At 44.3% G+C, this 14120-nt stretch overlaps 1 long non-coding RNA gene across 4 annotated transcripts in view; it reads left to right on the forward strand.

Moving 5' to 3' along the window:
* Positions 1–14120, forward strand: part of LOC135179287 (uncharacterized) — a 53914-nt gene that overhangs the window by 23355 nt on the left and 16439 nt on the right. For 2 of the 4 annotated variants that reach the window (XR_010303964.1, XR_010303965.1), the window contains exon 3: positions 8160–8361. The exons of the other annotated variants lie outside the window; for them this stretch is intronic. This is a non-coding gene — a long non-coding RNA (uncharacterized LOC135179287). The remainder of the gene's footprint in view (positions 1–8159; positions 8362–14120) is intronic. 4 annotated transcript variants of the gene reach the window in all.

The raw sequence follows: 14120 nt of genomic DNA on the forward strand, positions 1-14120 counted from the left end.
GTGAGCTGAGAGTGTCAGGAAAAAGAAGGTTCTGTGTTCATCTTGCATTATTAATCTGAACACTGGGAGGGTGTTGCAAAGATAAAACCAAGCTGCAATGTTTTGGGAAGAAGCAGAAATTCTTCACAAGTGACTCTGTCCCTGGTCTGGTTCTTTTAAGCCATCTCCAGCTGCTGTTAGATGGCCCAAGGACAGTTTCCATCACTGGTGTGAGTTCATCTTCTTAGCAATGTGGTAATGGGGGTTGAGACCTCTGGGAGTAGTTTTCTGTGTCTCAGCTGGAATCCTGCATAGGTCAGGGAGAGGCAGGTGGTGGTGATGGAGGAAGTTTGCATGGCTTTACTGGAAAGCTCTTCTTGATCAGTCCCAGTCCAACTGAGAATCACAGCATTGTCTGAAAAATGCCAGACAAGGGACAGAAAACACTTGTGTGCAAAGAAATCCAGGTTTAGTGGAATTTCTTGTGAGAAAACAGTTACATAGCTCAGATTGTGGAAAGACTTTCTTCTCACCTTGAGCAGTTTTAGACTAAAACTGAGAGGGATCCCAGTTGCAGGAGCTGTTGCTAACTTTGGGGCTCAGCTACATGATGCCCTGTGGAATGAGGTGCTTGTATCCCATTTTGGATGGGAGTGTTCAGTTCACATGCCTTATTGTTTGGAACTTCTCTTAAAAGTGCATAGTAGAAATGCTCCACCCCTTGTTTCAGTGTGATGAAACCAGGTCAGGACCGAGAATGGCATCTTTGGGAGTAAAGATTTCTCTTGCACTAGAAATCCAAACCTTATTTTCCAGGCTGTTGAAAGGTAATTGGTTTTACTGCTTAATAACAATGGTAATCCCTAACAACAACAAAAGTTAATTTAAACATCCTTGACTTTTGCTGGGAGATGAGAAGGAATTTCTTTACTGTAAAGGCCATGGAGCACTGGAACAGGCTCCCCAGAGAGGTTGTGGAATCTTCTTCTCTGGAGACTTTCAAGACCGATCTGGATGCATTCCTGTGTGACCTGCATTAGGTGGTGGTTTGGTTCTGACAGAGGGATTGGACTTGATCTCTGGAGGTCTCTTCCAGCCACTACCATCCTATGAATAAGAATTACTTACAGTTTCTGGTATGGTGAGAGAGGCAATTTTGCCCTTATCATTGGGAAGTTATTCACAGTCTCTGAAAACTTTGAATTAAAGCAAATTTCAAGAGGCTTGCCTGGAGCACTAAAGATATTTGAAGTATTAATACAGCAATAAGCTTCATGCCCTGGCTTGCATGAGAAAGATATTAAAGAGTTAAGGAATATGCAAGAAGTCAAAGATCTGCAATAGATCATAACTCAGTTTGGGGAGTCCCAGGAGTCAAGTGACAGCAATCTGATTCACAGCATGCATCTGTCTAGACACTCTCTTTTCATGCCAGAAAAAATGTCAGGTTTCATGGCTACCTGGGTAGAGATCCAGGCATAAAAACTCTGACTGCAGACTTTTGGCATGCAGGATTTATTGATGCGTTCAAGGATTTATTCTTATCTAATGTATATGGTTGGAAACCATGGCAGGGGAGCTAGAAAACACAAAGCCATTAGTTATGTGGAGCAAATGGTCTGGTTTTTTCATTTAGTCAATTAAGATGTTGTTTGTAGGTACAAAATGTTTGTTCTAGACAAACTGATGTATGAAATTGAGCTGGAGCTGCATTTTCCAGGAACAAACAGTCCCATGGAATGAGAACTCGCTGCTTAGAGCTGGGAGAAATGTCAAATGCAAGTAGGTTTTGTAAAATCTCTCCAGTTTCTCGTTGTGAATATCAATGACAGTGGTTTGTTGGCTTTATTTCTTCTTCTTTTTTTCCCCTCTCTTCCCTGATAAACTCATTCAGCTATTAAATTACAGGAAAGAAATCTACCACTTCAACAAAGGCTCTTGAATGAGTCAGATGCGTTTATAAATATAAAGGATGTCATTGGGATTGGTTTCTGACCCTAAGGGAAAGAAAAAGAAATATATGGAAAGGCCATTTGACAGTTTCCCTGTGGTTTTCATTTAAAAACACACACCACTTTTTAAACACAAGGAAGAAATAGCACTGGTTATAAAATTCTGCACGTGCAACTCTGAGGTCTATTAGGAGGGCTGTGGTTAGTAGGTTGAGGGAGGTTCTCCTTTGCCTCTACTCTGTCCTGGTGAGACTGCATTTGTAATACTGTGTCCAGTTCTGGGCCTCTCAGTTCAAGTTGTGCCAAGGGAAGTCTAGGCTGGATGTTAGGAGGAAATTCTTAGCAGAGAGAGTGATTTGCCATTGGAATGGGCTGCTCAGGGAGGTGGTGGGGTCACTGTCCCTAGAGGTGTTGAAGAAAAGACTGGGTGGGGAACTTAGTGCCATGGTCTGGTTGATTGGACAGGGCTGGGTAATAGGTTGGATCTTGGAGATCTCTTCTCACCTGGTTGATTCTATGATTCTGATTCTAAAAAGGACCTCCGGGAACTGCTTGAGAGGGTCCAGTGCAGAGCCACAAAAATGGTTAAGGGAGTTGAACATCTTCCTTTTGAGGAGAGCATGAGGGAGCTGGGGCTCTTTAGCTTGGAGAGGAGGAGACTGAGAGGTGACCTCATTCATGTTTATAAAGATGTAATGGATGAGTGCCAAGAAGATGGACCCAGGCTCTGCTCCATGATGCCCAATGACAGCTCAAGGAGCAATCGGTAGAAGTTGAGACATAGGAAGCTCCATGTAAACATGAGGAGGAATTTCTTCACTGTGAGGGTGACAGAACACTGGAACAGAATGTCCAGGGGTGTTGTGGAGTCTTCTCTGGAGAGGTTCAAGATCTGCCTGGATGTGTTCCTATGTAATCTGGGATAGATGATCCTGCTCTGGCCAGAGGGGTTGGACTGGATGAGCTTTCAAGATCCTTTCTGGCCCCTAAGCCTCTGTGATTCTGTGAACTCTGAACCTCCATTGCTTATCTTAATAGGAAACTATCCTTTTTGTGGGTCCTTTAGTATGTAGAGGTTTTGAGGAGTGTGACTGTGTGCGTATATATGAATGTAACAGAACTATACAAGGTTCTCATGCTGTGCAGGGCAATAGCATGCAGAGTATCTTGCTTTCCACTCATGTCCAGTTTGCATAAGGCTGTAGTAGCTAAACCCTGTGGAGCTGTTATTTAAAGGCATAATGAAATTAAACTTAAAATATCTTACTGGGGAGACTGGAGAAAAAAGAAGTCCAATGGTTTCTGCACTTCTGGTAGGAAAAACCCCTGGAGCTGGGAGAAAAATCCTTTTTTCTCTTTCTGGATTCTCTTCCAGTAGGTGGAAGTGGGCTGAACCTTCACATGATGGATTAAAGAAGGTCCACCCTGGCTTGTTCTTGGTCTGTGCCTGCTTACCCAGAGACACTGCAGGTTTCCCTTTTCAGATCTACGCTTCCTATTACACCTAGAATCATAGGATCAGGCAGGTTTGGAGGGGACCACAACGATCATCTAGTTCCAACCCCTCTCCCATGGGCAGGGACACCCTACCTTAGATCAGGCTGGCCAGAGCCTCATCCAGCCTGGCCTTAAACACCTCCAGGGACGGGGCCTCAATCACTTCTCTGGGCAACCCACTCCAGGCTCTCACCACTCTTATGCCGAACAACTTCCTCCTCACATACAGTCTGAATCTCCCCACCTCCAGCTTTGCTCCATTCCCCCTAGTCCTATCACTCCCTGAGAGCCTAACAAGTCCCTCCCCAGCTTTTTTGTAGCCCCCCCTTCAGATCCTAGAAGGCCACAAGAAGGTCACCTGGGAGCCTCCTCTTCTCCAGACTGAACAGCCCCAACTCCCTCAGTCTGTCCTCATAGGAGAGATTCTTGCTTCTCTCTCCCATCAGTTTTTTGAAAATTAGTTTTAGATGCTGTTTTTTGAAACTCTGCAGAGGGATGCAAAAGAGAATGAGCAAACCACTATTTTCCAAAGGCAAACAGCTTGGAAAAATGTGCTTTTCAAGCTAGTAAAGGGATGATTCCTGACAATTTCAACCTAGAGTGACCCCCTGGCTTGGGTAACGTGGGAAGCCAAGGCAGATGAGCATAACAGTCCCCTGTTCCTTATCATTAGTGAAGGCAGAAGCAGTTTTGGCCCTGTTGTGTGACATTTATAAAGCATGATACTATGTTATTTGCTGCTGATCTTGCCTGGAGGGAATTCAAGGCTGAGGTGTCCTGGCTTGAGTGAGCTTGATCTGTTTTGCTTTTGGATGAATAACAAATTTTTCATTGTGACATTTAGCCCTTGGAGATCCTTCGTCAAATGACTGATGTAGGTTTGTAAGCATGGAGCTGGTTTGGGCTTGCTGCTGTCTGCAGGTGCTGCTGGACTTGGCCCTCAGAGTCAAGAGCAGGGATACGTGCATGAGGCAGAGTGGGTGCCCCTTGCTCGTCCCTTGCCAACTGATGGTAAAGACATGGGCTGTGTAATTTTGATAACATGTCTTAGTGTAGAGTTGTGGGATGTAGAGAGAAAATTGAGTAGATGGAGATCAAAGGCTGAACAGTTGCAAAATCATAGAATCTGCCAGGTTGGAAGTGACCTCCAACATCATCCAGGCCAACCTAGCACCCAGCCCTGTCCAATCAACTAGACCATGGCACTAAGTGCCTCATCCAGTCTCCTTGAACTGGAAGGCCACAAGATGGTCACCTCGGACCTCCTTTTCTACCAGACTGACCAGCTCCAACTCTTTCAGTCTGTCCTCACAGAAGAGGTGCTTCAGCCCTCTGAGAATCCTCCTGGCCCATGCAGTTGAAGGCTCATCACTTGCCATGTAAATCAAGTGTCCTGCTCGGCTCTAATATTTCCTGTGCATCTGAGGCAGGAGGCTTCTGTGTGAGGCATCTCCAGTACTCAATCTTTGTTAAAAGCTCAGTTCCTTCCTAAGCCAAATTCCTGACTGGTGTAAATCCTGCAGGAGTCTTGCTAGGGAAGCTGAATGCTCTGGGCAGAAGTCACACTTGGGCTCACTTTGCCAACTGTCCTAGTTGATTGACCTGGCAGAGATTTGTGTGAACGTGTTGGAGATTTGCAAAATTGAGTTTCCTTCGTTTGGCAGTCAGAGTCAATTTAAAGCCTGTGAAATAACCAGAAATATTTTTCTTTTGTCAGTGAGTCTGATTAACATTTTATGAGAGGTAGAACCTTCTATGCCTCTCATGCCTTTTTACACTGCAGCATTTTAATTTGCCTTTCCATCCTTAGAATGGTAAATGAGGAGAAAGGGCAAGGATTAAGGAGTCTATTTTCTAGGCTGCTATTCGTGTTAAAGAGCTGAAGCTAATTAAAATTACCTTTAGCCCCAAGAAAGGCTCAATGACTGTGAGGGCATATGGTCTGCCTATCAGTGCTGAGCTGCCTGAATTTATTCTGAGTATGTGCAACCTTGATGAGATTTCTTCAACCTCAGCCATTAATGCCCCTGAAATTCTGTCCTTAACTGTATTTGAGTGGTTTGTAGCTCCTGTCATGGGCTGGATGGCACACTGGGTGTCCCTGCATAGTGACTCAAGGGTGTTCTGTTGCATTGGAGCTCCTATGCTGGTTCAGTTCCCCTCCAAAGTGTATTGGCTTCTGATGCAATGCTGGGACAGTTGCTTAAATGATGGCATTCCCAACCAGCTTTCAGTGATATGATCCTTATGTTGAGTGCTCTGTTTGGGATCCTAGTGTCTTATTTGCTGATGTTCCTTCAGCAGTAGTCTGTGGTGGACATTCACAGTACAGTCAGGTTAGTCCCTGAACCTGCTTGTAGGCAATGGAGAGATGTGGACATCACCAGGGACACATCGAGGGTGTGTAAATTGTGCTCAGTGAGTGCAGTTCTAAGCATAAAAAAATTCAGAGGCAGATCTTATGATGAAGTTAGTATCATAATGTATACATGCTGGGAGCCAGCCTTGAGATCTTGCTTTTCCTGGCTTTTGAGTGCCTAACTTGGCAGCTGTAATAATGTTTAATAATAAGGCAGGTCTAAGTGCTGCTTTCTCTGGAGTGATAGAAAGCACAGCTATGCCACAATGATAAGAGAAAATCCAACCTCTTGTGTAACAGTTAAATCAATTCCCTTCACAAATAAACAGTATGGAAAGGTTTTTCTTTTGTGATGTGGTAATACTCTAGTCCAAAGAGCAATCGTATATGAGCAGAGCGGTTATTGTAAGAAGGAATAAAATACATGGGTTGAGATTCTGTCAGCCCTGTAAATTGTGTGTGCTTTACATTGTAAAATGGTTTGAAAGAATAATTCCAGGCTTTTTTTTTTTGGTGTGTGTATCTATTTAAGATGCAGTCCAGAATGGATATATTGAAAAAAGAGAAGTCAAAGTGTTCCATGAAAAATAATAAGCACAGTATTTTAGGGAAGAGAACTACTGTGAGAGAGAGATTCTAGGAAAGGTCTGGTATTACAGTGGGGGAAGTGTGATAGCTAATTGCTTGTTTTTCAGCACAGGAATGCTGTAAATAAAACGTTTAATTTACTGGAAGGGTAGTGCTGTGTCTAGGTCAAAGCTGAAAGGCATCATACCAGCGTGATTTCTGTTGCTGGAGAGATGTACAGGAATCCTTCAAACCTTCTCAATAACTGCTGTTTGGAAATGGACTCAAATTGTGCGTGGACAAATGATAAATAAAGAGTGTTTTCTTCTGATTCTCCTCCTGTTCTCCGTCAAGCTCCAATTCATCAGAACTGAAGTGCATGAAAAAAATTCTGTTGTGTCAAGAAGGCCACAGGACAAAGCTCCAGAGGTAGACTTTCAAGCTGTACTTTATTCAGTTGTTTTGTATCCATCCTTGGAGGCAGAAGAGGATATCAGAACAAAAGTTTTACATTATGAATAGCTAAATCTTCATTTGTGGTTTGGATTCCAGTGTTAGCAGTGTCCTTTGCTTTGATTGTGTGTCATAGAATAGAATCATAGAATCAACCAGTTTGGAAGAGACCTCCAAGATCATCCAGTCCAACCTATCATCCAGTCAACTAGACCATGTCCTCTGCATGTGCATGTGTTTGATAATTTGATCTAGAGCTCCTTTGCCTCCTCTGCCCTGCTTTTTGTATAGTCTGGATGTGGATTGATGAAAAATATTCCCCAGGTTGCCGGAAAAAAAGATTATGGTTTTCTTCCACCTTAATCTCATCCTGCCATGATGTTTCTGGATAGTTTGGGCCCTCCCTTAGGATCCTGAAACTCACAGGTGAAGTTTGCTCTGTGTAAAGAACATAATGAGCTGTTGGATGCTGTGGCATGAGTATAGACTGCAGAGAATCATCCTGGCCACTGAGTGTCATCGTTAACTCAGGAGAAATGGTGTAATGAAAGAAATCTCCTGGGGAAGAGGGGGAGATGAATCTCTGTGAGGAACTTGGGAGAACATTGTGATGGTTTGTTGAATGTCAAGGTTGACTTCCTAAAAAAGTGTGGAGTGTGCCAAGTGTGCTAGAGGCTAGATGTGGTGCAGACCTGCAAAGTATGCTGCTGTATTTCTGTGGGAGAATGGACTCCTTGGCTGAGATGACTTGAACATTACGGATTTCTGGGATCCAAGGTGGCTCTATGTTGCCTTTACCTATACCCCAATCAACCTAGGTCACAGGCCATTGAGTTGTCCTCACAACTGCCAGCCCTTCTGACATCTCTCTGGGCCCTCTTCCTTTGGGCTTGTGCCCACTGAAGTCATCTCTGTTGTGTAGGGTAAAAACCAGCACTACTCTACCCTGGTCTGTTATATGCATATATAACAAATATATATGTTATATGCAGGGCTGCAGCTGGTTTAGTGGGTGAGGAAGAAGGCTTGCTTTCTCCCTCAGCTCACACAGCCTTGAAATGCAACAATCTAGAAGACTGTTTGGCTCATCATTGGAGCCAAATTTATTTCCATGGAAGGAAAACCACTAGGATAGAACTAGTTCAAACAATGGTTTGTGCAGCTGTTCTAAAATAGCAAGTGCGTTCTAATAGCTGTAGGTGTTACCACTTCTTTATGGCCATGTGCACTATATGAGCAGAGTGCAATTTCCTTGTACCTAACCTTGAGTACTACTACTGAAGGTTTTATTCATAGAGTTGATTTGGAACCTTGAAGTTCCCTTGTCTTACCATGGACTATTTGCTGTGCAGGGTAAATTCACTGTCACCATCATCATCAACACTGGAACTAAGACCAGGAATTTGCACTTAAAATGTGCCCTGCATTAGTCTTCATGTTAACAACGTTGACTTCTGTGGTGGCAGAAGGATGTGGCTGGAAGGAATAAGCTTGAGGCTGGAAGAAGGAAGCTCACAGTTAAGGAGCAATGTAATTACTAGGATTACCAAATGAGTAAGTGTTACTTTAATTCTTCTGTTAGCCATCTCATTCTTATGTCTTTGTGCTACCTCTAAAGAGCAATTACTCTGCAGACTTGCCTCCAGCTTTGGATAAACCAGGGTCTTTTCTTTGCAGAAAGGCAAATCTCCTGCAGCCCTTCTATAACTGAAAATAAGATACTGGTGTTTTACTGACAAAGCAGCAGAGGAAACTCTCTCCAGCTGAGAGGAAACCCTCTCCAGCTGCCTTCACTAAGATTTAACAGGAGGACTGCTATGGCCTAGTACTTAGGTTGCCATGAAAACACCACCTTTCTGGCCTTAAAACCTCTTAACTGGGTGGCTTAGGCTGGAGTGGGGCAGCCAGGAGGAATTCCAATCTGCCTGTGTCTCAGCGTGTCCGGGACTGGAGACTGTCGGCATGGAGGGAGGGGCTGGTGCTTTGCCAGAAACCACCTCCTTCCTTTGCTCTTTTTCCCTTTTCCATGTAGCTGTGATCCAGCTCCTCACAATCTCAAAACTGTGGTCATTCTCTCCTGTTTGCACTAAATTGCTTCCCTTCTGGTGCATATTTGCTTGAGCTTTGAAGGAGCTTTCTGTGTTTGCTATTGGAATGGGCTGCACAGGGAGGTGGTGGAGTCACTGTCCCTGGAGGTGTTCAAGAGGAGACTGGATGAGGCACTTAGTGCCATGGTCTAGTTGATTGGATAGGGCTGGGTGCTAGGTTGGCCTGGCTGATCTTGGAGGTCTCTTCCAACCTGGTTGATTCTATGTTCAAAGACGTTGTTTTCATGTCCGTACTGTGGAGTTCCTCTGATTTCTGGGGCTCTCTGGTGCATTTCAGCATTCTTAAGTGCTCTCAAGTGCCAGAGAAGCAGCTGTGAAGTTTTTCTATCCCAACAACTTTGCTATAAATGGTTTGGTTAAGTTTTGGGTTCTCTCAAAGTCACTTTTCTGCTGTGGGTGATGATGTAATTCATCTCTGCTTTGATTTGTGACCATTTGGAGACCTCTGGGAATTTTTGCTCCACTCTCTGCCCTCTCAATTCAGAACTGCTTATCTCCTATGTCTCCTCTGCAGCTTGAGTCAATACAAGCTGCAAGGGGACCTTATCTGTTCTGGGCAAGGCGTAGTGCTAGCATCATGCCATTGTACCCACAGAGCTGTTGGGGAAGCACCATGTGGAGACTTAGTGCAATGGGCATTTGGATAGGAAAGGTAAATAATGCTGAACAAACTTTGATGTGTGTTTCTCTTTCCTGCCAATGCTGGTTTATTTCTGCAAGCTAATTTAAGTTTTTAATGGCCACCACTACCTCTGTTGGCACCAATCCTAGATGCCCCACTACTAGTGCAGCCAAAAAAAAGTAGTGATTGGAGCTATTTGGAAAGAGTTGCAATAATGTGCTGGTTTGAGGCTAATTGGAATGTTTTAGCGAGAGAAATTGGATCACTGGCTGTGAAAAGAAAAATATAGTAATGTCAATTTTAGCCATTTGTTCTGCTGGGACATATGAAAACGTGAACACAAGCAGAGATAAGATAGTCTTTGCCTGGCTGTTACCATATTAACTTCTGCCAGGCAACCAGCAGCAGAACAAGGGGACACAGTCTCAAGTTGTGCCAGAGAGGTCTAGGCTGGATGTTAGGAGGAAGTTCTTACCAGAGAGTGTGATTGGCATTGGAATGGGCTGCCCAGGGAGGTGGTGGAGTCACCATCTCTGGAGGTGTTCATGAAAAGCCTGGATGAGGCACTTAATGCTATGGTCTAGTTGATTGGACAGGGCTGGGTGCTAGGTTGGACTGGATAATCTTGGAGGTCTCTTCCAACCTGGTTGATTCTATGAACTCTTCTGCCTGAACCTGCACATTTCCCAACTATTCATTCTGCTTCTAACACCCCTTGCTGACCTTTCCAGCTCATGTTGCACATGAGAGAGATTCTGAAATAAGAGAGAGGGTGCAATGAAGGCAGAAGGGTGGTTGGGAGCCCCTCCTGGGCACTCTGCTGGGAGGAGTTTAATTTTTCTATACTACTTTTAACTTGTGTATTACTGCATATAGTAGTAAATATCTGTAACATACTCTATATATGTGCTTGTAAATTGTGCTAAGCTGTAAATATATAAAGCTTCATTCCTTAACTTCCAGCCAGCTGAGTTTAGTCTGGGTGAATTCTTTGGGCGGGCTGCGGGGGGACGGGACAGTCAGGTAACACTCATAATCACCACATATAAGTAACATAAAATTACAACATCTGACCCCAGATCAGCATCACTTTCAGGTCTGAAGGTAATTCTCAAATGTCTTTCAATGCCTGTCTCTCCCTAAAAATGTCTGTTTCAAAACAAAGAAGCCCCCACTTGCTGTACAGCAGCTGTATGGTGGAGTGCTTGTATAGCTCTAAATGTTCTTTCCTGCTTTGTGTTTTCAGTTGAGTTTGAGTAACAGGAGTCTGAAGGGAGACCTCATTGCAGTCTACAACTGTCTGAAAGGAAGTTGTGGAGAGGCTGGAGCGGAACTATTCTCACAAGTAACTGGAGACAGAACAGGGGGGGATGGTCTCAAACTGAGGCTGGGTAGGTTTAGATTGGACATTAGGAAAAAGTTTTTCATGGAGAGAGTGGTCAGGCACTGGAATGAGCTGCCCAGGGAGGTGGTGGAGTTGCCAACCCTGGATGTGTTTAGGGTTCGTTAGGATGTGGTGCTTAGGGATGTGATTTAAGTTGAATCTTGTAGAGTAGGGTTCTAAGTTGGACTTGGTGATCCTGAGGGGCTTTTCAACCTGGATGTTTCTGTGATTCCTTGAATTTTTGGGGTGGTAATGAAGGATGGTTCTACCTACTTTTAAAAGGCCTCTCTGCTTTCCAGTGTTGCTGTGGTGTAATACCCCTGTCAAATGTAGCCGTGGTCCTGTAATAAGAACAATCTTCTCTGTGCTGTGTCTGCCCAGAGTCCTCAGCAATGGGAGGTGTGCTCAAGCCCTTCCTCAGACTCTGCTCACAAACCACAAGTGAGTGTTTCTGGAAGATCACCTACAGCAGATGCTTTCCTGTTTTTAACTTTGCAGCAGCATCTTCCTTCCCAGTACTCTTGTGGGGCTGGAAGCTCCAGGAAGCTTAGAGGTTTCTTGCATGCTGCTTTGCTTCTCATTCAGTTTGTTTCCTGATTAATAGTTAGCAAGGTGATTTTTAAATAGAGTTGGTTTCAACATACAAAAATACAAAGTGTTCATCTGACGTATAAGGCAGCTGGGAGCAGTTTATGTCTTAATTGTGCTTTGAAACAAAGCACTGATTCCTTAGTGGCATTCTTGTTGTGTTAGAGAAGCCTGAAACGAAGGCTGTGAAATGTGCTTCAGGTATTTGCCACTAATCTTTAATTTTTCTCATTCTCATCTAAAAATACACTAAATTTTCTGACACCAGGGTATCTAGTCTGAGGGACAATCATTTGCTTCACTGCTTTACTCCCTGTGCCAAGAGGCATTAGGGAGGGTTGCCACAGGATCTTCCATTCCTCATCAGATATGCATACAGGCAGGGTCAGCCTCAGAGTGGAGACAGCAAGAATCGGGAACTGTTTTTGCAGCCAATGAAATTGGCTGTGCTTGAATCTGGGAAAGGTGTCTGTGGACCAGATGTGTAAAAGGTGACTTACGTTGAGCAAGGCCAAATTTGTTGTCATCTCATGCCTTCCAGAGCTGCTGCTGGTTAATAAGGCTCTCTCCAATGCATAGCAACCGATACATTGGGTAATAAAGGTTAGACAAAGGCTGCAGCTCAGCTGTTTCTTCTAAACAGAAGTGAATTTCTTAGTGGTAAGAAAGACAAAATAAAAAGCATTACATGAGAACACTAAAATGTCCTTGCCTCATTAAAAAGACTCATTTTACAGGAAGGCTACTTTTTAGGCTGATGCAAAACATTCTGAGGTGGTCACATCAATCAAGCCTGTGCCAGGGTAGGTATAGGCTGGATATTAGGAAGAAGTTCTTCCCAGAGAGAGTGATTTCCCATTGGAATAGGCTGCCCAGGGAGGTGGTGGAGGCACCGTCCCTGGAGGTCTTCAAGAAAAGCCTGGCTGAGGCACTTAGTGCCATGGTCTGGTTGACTGGCTAGGGCTGGGTGCTAGGTTGGACTGGATGATCTTGGAGGTCTCTTCCAACCTGGTTGATTCTATGAAGCAGGGCTCGATGCATCTTCTCTATTTTAGTTTGGATTCCATTCTGTACTGATTCACAATAAACCCCACAAAATCCTCAAGGTAAACACATCCCAGCTTGGCATTTTGCTCTTTCTTCATGAAATAGTGCTTGAGTGACCTTTGTGTGCTTGAGGCTGAAGGTGGCTGACAGCAGTGACAAAGACTGAGCCAGGAACGATTCTGCTCTGCCAGCTTTTTCCCCAGCAGTTCTGCCAGGGACCTGTGGAGAAGCTGCTTTTGCAGACTGCTCTCCTTGGACTGTGCTGGTGATTATTTGTGGTTTGTGAGTGACCACCTGAGCCCCAGGGCGTTCCCTTGGACTGAGGCTCTTGGGTTTAATTTGCTTCTAAAAGCATTGGGGTTAACACTTCCAGCACAAAGGTCTACGTGGCAATGTGTTGTCTTTGCGTGGATTTCCATCTTTCACCAGCCTTTTTTGCAGACAAAGCCTGCAGCGTCTGTGCAATCTGCTTGAGGAGCGTGACCTAACCGAGCGTTTGCAGAGCCTGCTATAGCAAAGACAAACCACTGTGTGCCAGGGTGGTGCCTTTGGGGAGGTATGTTGGCATCCCCTCAAGCTGGGAAGCAGACTCAAATAGTGGCATACAGGGGCTCTTTTCTTTTTCCATCCTAGTATTTCTGAAATCCCATTTCAGCCTCAAAAAAGAATGCCTTTAAAAAATAATTACATGCTTCCAAACTCTGCCATATTCAGCCTCAGAATGATCGTTGCATTTTCCCTAATGGGTTCCCTCTGTGAGGAGGCAGTGGCTTCATGCAGGCATTTTACTGAGGAGCAAAGTGCTGAAGTGATTTGGCCAAAAGCTGAGCAGAAGTCACCAAAACTAAGTTCCTGGCTTGTGCCTTTCTCCTCACAGTATCTGCCATCTCCATCAGCCATGCATATGCTCGATGTGTTTAATTTGGCAGGTACAATCTGCCCACAAATCAGTTGTTATTTTACATCCAGGCACCTTTTTGGATGTCCTGACCTAGGTCTCCCCAAAACAAATCTCCCACAGAACCAAGCAGCAGGATCTTGAAGTAGGTTCTAATTTGATGTCATGACTTGGTCCAGCTCCTTTTAACCTGTTGGAGCTTTTAGGAGTTCTTTGTGCCATGGTATTTTTGGAGGGGACAGCTTGTGGGATGCTCAGGGGAGCAGCACACTCAGGAGCAAGAGACCTTCCCATGCTTATTCCTTGTCTCCAGTGATGTTACATCCATCAACCTTACACCAACATCTGCATGGGGCTGTGATGCACCCAAAACAAACAAATGATGCAATGAGAGAGAGCTGTCCCAGTGGTGAAGGGAATGGGCATGCCAGGTCCATTGGCTGCTTTCCTGTCTTTTTTTTAAGCAGGCAGAACAAGGTGGAAAGAAATATAATTTCTGTCAAAGACAGACAAGGATTGAATTATTATAGGATTTCACTCTGAAGCAGTAGTAATGAACAAAAGTGGGAGAAAAAAAAAAGCGTGGTGTGGTGGCTGGCTTTTTTTAGATTTTGGAGTCTTTCTGGGTCTTCTGTTGTTTGGTTGATTTTTTTTTTTGTTTTGGTC

Source organism: Pogoniulus pusillus, chromosome 11 (assembly GCF_015220805.1).
Source record: "Pogoniulus pusillus isolate bPogPus1 chromosome 11, bPogPus1.pri, whole genome shotgun sequence".
Lineage (NCBI taxonomy): Eukaryota > Metazoa > Chordata > Aves > Piciformes > Lybiidae > Pogoniulus > Pogoniulus pusillus.